The following is a 5,402-nucleotide window of genomic DNA, read 5'->3' as shown; positions in this document are numbered from 1 at the left end:
CCACAACGCCCCGAAGCCTTGGTGCTGCTCTCGTCTGAGTCGGGCACTGGCCGCTTCTCCTTGCTCTTGGGCGAGATGTTCCATGGGGCAAGCGGCGACTGAGCCGCGTGCGGGTGCAGCATCGGGTCAGCCAAGAATTCCCATACGGTCTTTGGAGATTCATAGGGTGCCATAGCATCCCTTTACAAAACCAGCTACAGTTGACGTTGCCTCCTTTTCCTGCCGTTCCAGCGCGTGTGTTGGAAACGGAAAATGATCCAATGATGCATATGGAGGTCACAACCTGATCGTTGTGTTAATGTTTTCTTAGCCATTTTATTAAATTGAGCTTTTTTTTTGGTTTGCTTTAAATAACTGGAGAAGAAAGAAAACCTCAACTTTGTCTTATTCTTTGAATTACCTATACTGCCTGGGGTGCACAAGCAGGCTGGTCCAGTAAGATCCCAAATTAACAAGCCCAGCTTCAGAAACCAGGTGCTCTGGAAAAGAGGCCATCCCTCTGGGATGGGAGCTTGCCTCTCAAAAGGAGTTCAGGTCTGGGGATGGCAGCTCTGCAGCAATGCAAATAGTAAATGGGGTTAGAGAGGAGATGACGCCTGGAGAAGCAAGCCGCTTGCCTAGCGAGGTCTTAGGAAGGAAAGAGCCGAAGCTTTGTGCCCTGGTTCCCCGTGAAATATTGCCTGTCACCGAAAAGTTCCCAATGGGAACATGTGTGGCCGTTCATGGAGTTACATCCACTGAAGTTTTTGCCCCTATGGAGAAAATTATGCTCAGAAAAAAATAACTGTGTGTCTGTGACAAGTAGTGAGCGTCACAGCATCATCCCCTGGCAGGGGGAGGTCTCTGTGCCGGCGCATGTTTCGGGCTGGCGTGAGCCCTGTTAACCACCTAAGGAAGCAGCAGTACGTCCCGTAGCTCTCAAGGGTGTTGCGGCAGCATCCTTAAATTTCACTTTACAGCCCTGCACTCCTGGCTGGACCTGCTGCCGGCGCTCAGCCAGAGCATCCCTGCATCCCTGCCCTGGCACCTTCGCCCTTGCCCCCCCAGCGCATCCTCTGTGCCTCGGGGTCTGGCAGGGCCGCCCGGCATCGTCGTGGCCCTGCGGTCAGATAAGAGGCTGGCGATGGCGGTAAGGTGGGGTGAGAGATGAGAAGTGGCCGCATCCCCACCGTGGGCAGCCTGGCAGGGCTGTGCTGGGGGAAGGGAGGGCTTTGGTGCTACCTGTGAGTGGAAGGGCATCAGTTAAAAAACCACAGTAAAACAAACAAAAAAAAACCCCAAAACCAAAAAACCATGTCTGCTGGGAGAAAAAAAAGAAAAAAAAGGTTTCTACATGGCTGTAGGTTGGGTGTCGAGGCTGCCAGTGGTGTTTTCTCTGAGGCTCTAATAACAAACCTGTCTGTCAAGCGTGTGGTCTTCTAATACCCAGCAAAATCACCTCGTTTCGATTTTTACATGCATACGCTGGAAGTGGTGAGGTGTCGGGGGGGAATTTGGGAGCCTGGGTGAACGAGAGGCTGCTGCTGAAGCTGAATGAATCTCTTTGGGTTGAATTTTGGGGGTTAGAAGAAAAAGCTGGAATTGGCCGGGGGTGAGGAAATGCGCTCTGTCGGTTGAAATCCTCACCCTTGCAGAGGATAATCTGCCATCAACCAAAACCTAAAAAGCCTCCCCCAAACCAGCTTTACCCTCCCAAACGGAGGGATGTTTGCACTCACAAACATACACAAAAATCCCTCGTGGGGTGTTTGTGAGTGCACGTATGTCTGTGGGCTACCTCCTGGGTAAAAACTTTTAAAATAGACATTATCCTCTCCTGTCATGAGTATCTCGTGCCGTAATTTTACTTGGAGCGATGCTCACGACTGTCCCCGAAGCGTGGCCAGGGAGGCAGAGGGGGCGAGGTGTTGGGGTACGGGGGTCCCAGCTGGCTCGGGGACCCCCCCTCTTCTGCAGATCCGGGAGAAGTTTGGTTGTGGGAAGAGCTTCATGTTGGGGATAGGGCTTGGGAAAAATAATTACAGTGCTCTCTTTGGATCCTGTGGGAATTGCCCGAGAGGTTTTCACCCCCCTGAGATATACTCACGCTCTGCTGGGGGTGGCAAAGAACCTCTGAATAATGCTTTGTGTTTGGCTTAATCCCCCCACCCTTGGGTTTTTTCCTACTGTAAATACAAAATAAAAAGGGTGGCTGCTTTTTTGCCCTGTAGGGGAGGTAGGATGAATCAGCATGGCCCCCGAGGCTGTTTAGCTGGGGACGAGGAGCCCTGCGCCGCATCTCAGGCGCTTGGCACTCGGCCCCGCCGGCGTACCCTGACTTCGGCGGGCAGGCATCCAATCCATCATAGCCTGATCGCAGCGGGACGAGGGTCTGGCTGCTCGCATAACAGCGAGGCAATGCTGCGCTGGTGGTGGGAATTACGCAGCCCAATCTGGGGAAGGCAGTCGATCAAAATGCCATTACCCGGCGCGCGCAACCGGCGGCTGCTGGTGGCGGGGCAGGCAGGTAGCTGCGGACTCTGTTAAATGACAAATTTAATGATAGGCTCCCGAAGAATTACTGTTGATTACTCTCCTCGTATTCGTTTCAACCTTTCTCCCCGCGGACACGGGCACGCAGCAACCTTGGTTTAAATCGCCCTCCAGCCCTGCATGAAACAGCTCCAAGCGGCAGCGGGAAATGGTCAGGTGTGGCTTTAAGGGGGGAAAAAAAAGAGAAAAAGTATGTATATTAAAGAGCCAGATCGCCTCTCGGGAGAAGGGGGTGCTTGTGGGGAGGTAGAGGGGGGTAGGGATGCCTGAGGGGTGCAGAGGCGACCATCCCTTTGGGGTCTGGGGGGAAGGAGAACTGGTAGAGCTGCCCCTGCCCTGGGGCATCTCCGGGAAACTCCTGCTCTCCCGGGATGACAGCCTCGGCACCAGAGAGAGAGGCATCACGAAGGGGCCAAATATGTTATTTAAGATCATTCTGGGAAAAAAAAAAAACAAAAAACCCAACCTCAACAAAAAAAAAAACCAAAAAAAAAAAAAATCCCAAACCAAAAACCGAACAAACAAAAAAACCCAACAAAAGTCGGAGCGTGGGCACAAGGTGCATCTGCAAATTCATGAGCGTGGAGTTTCCCATTACTTTGTGTCCCCAGTTCTCCACTTCCCAGGCTGTCCCTCGAATCATCTTTGAAGAACCAAATCTCTTGGTTGCACCATCCTGGACTTCATCCAGGGCAGGGGAAATGGGCTGTTTCAGGTGGTTTGGGAAATGCATGACGGAAAAGCCCAGACACGCACACACGCCTGATGGGGATGGCCGTGAAAGGGGAATTCGAGCCATCGTGTTTGAGGTGACGACACGGCTATTCAAAATTAAACCTTTGCTTAACCCCATCGAAAGAGAAATATTTTTCCCTTGTGGGGAAAGCCTCCCGGCGCATCTGAACGAAGCAACTCTCACTTGCTGTGTGCGACGGGGAGCTTTCGGTGGGATGTGAAGGGCAACCCCGCTTGAGCTTTAACCTCCCCTAGTCCCCTCCAAAAAAAGGATAAGGGATGTATATGATTTCATTAAGATGGTTGGATCCCAACAGGACTTTGGTCTGCGGCACAGCCCGCTGGAAGTTACGTTATCTCCTATCCTCCTTGAAACGTTATCGTTGCCGTTCCCGGGGCAAAGCGTTGCTCTTTCGCAGCCCCTTTGTATTCCCCAGTCTGACGGCTTTGCTACCACACATAAACTGTCTGTGTTATCACGGAATAAAGGCAGCTGAAGTCTCCTGGGAGCTGTTTCTACCCAGAAAAGCATAAAGTTAGGAGCTACCTTTTTTTGAGACCTTCATATTTTTGTTACAATCCGGTTTGGACCACGTATTCATTAATTTCAACACAGCCACAAACCCTAAAAGCCGGTGTAGGAGGAGATGGTGGGATGGGAGGCTGGAGGGGTTTGGGGCTGTAGGCGTTTTCACGGTGTCATCTGACCCTGGGCGCGAGAGGGTAGAGTTGGGCTAGAAGCTGTGCTGGGATGGGTCCGACCCCGTCTCCATAAGATCCTGCTGACCCAAAGCAGATTTTGGATGCGGTGCAGGAGCCTGTATTTCACCGAGTCCCCCAGGCCAATTGCTCGGGGTGACTGGTAACTAGAGATGGATGCATCGGGGTTGTTATGCTACTTTCCTTCTGGTATCTAATACCGATATGTTGGGATTATTATTAAGACGCAATTAGGAACATGGATAAAATAATGTCATCAGTGGTGCTGCCAGGGTTTTGGGTGGGTTTTTTTTTTTTTTTTTTTGAGGAACAGGCTTTTGCTGTAATGTTGTTTTATGGATTTTTATTTTTTTTTTTTTGCTCATTTTGCCTTTTTTTCTAAATGATTTACGAACGTCTCTGTCATCGTTTCATCCCTTCTGAAGCAGCTTTGTTTTTTGAAGAAGCTGCGGCGTGTCAGATTAAAGTGCAAATACCCACTTCAAGGCTCGAACAAGTTCTGTGCTGCTAAGAGCCTTTGATTTTTGCATTTAATTATGTCTCATTGGATTATAATAATCCTATTCCTCCTTATTTCTCGAACTTGGTTTTCCATACTTGTCTCGCACTTAATTAAAAGTGCCTCCGTTGCTGCTAGGCTGGTAGTGAAATTAAGGTTGACACACGGGGGAACTTTGCATCTGGAGGAATCTTATTTTTAACCTCTCTAACTCAGCACCTACAGGGCTCCTGGCGGGTGAACTTTTATTCTAATATTGTGAAGTCTGACAAGGAAACAGTCCCGTCTGCATCGCCGAAAGGTTGGAGCAGGTTCCCTGGAGGCCTGTCCCAGATGGTACCCACCTTCCAACGTGATTCAGAACCCATCCTGCCATACATCATTCAACTGGGTTTTGCTCTTGAGACTTGTAGCTGCAGATGCGCCCCGGGGCTCAGAAAATAAGGGGGTGGTGGCACCAAGCAGTGAGACTGTGCGGCTGGTGGGGTGCTGGGGTAGCAGAGCCTGGGCCACCCGTTACCCCTGCTGGGGAAGCTGGTGGTGATATGGCCACCTCCGCTGGGCACAGTCCCTGTTGCGGGGTGGGTGGCTGACCCCTGGCCAGACCATGGGACTGTGGCCACCTCCCCAGGGCTCTGTGCCTGCTGAGGACTCCGGTCTCCCTCTGGCAGATCCTTCTAACGAACAGCGTATTGCTGTTTTATTCATATCAGGTCTTGTTCCTTCATTTTCCTTCTGTAAATCTAAATCCCCTCTATTTTGTATTGCTTAGAATAACGACATCCGCCAGTAACGGCGCACAAGAACATGGGTGCAGTCAAGGTATCTTGAAGGTTGTCTACTTGCAGCACGTGCCACGAGGCATAGGTGAGCTGCAATTTTGGGGTTTTTTTTGTTTTTTTCTTGCTCCCCCCCC

This window comes from Egretta garzetta, unplaced genomic scaffold (assembly GCF_000687185.1).
Source record: "Egretta garzetta isolate BGI_Z169 unplaced genomic scaffold, ASM68718v1 scaffold78, whole genome shotgun sequence".
NCBI classification, from domain to species: domain Eukaryota; kingdom Metazoa; phylum Chordata; class Aves; order Pelecaniformes; family Ardeidae; genus Egretta; species Egretta garzetta.
The sequence above is the reverse complement of the archived record's forward strand: the minus strand, read 5'-3'. Positions refer to the sequence as shown.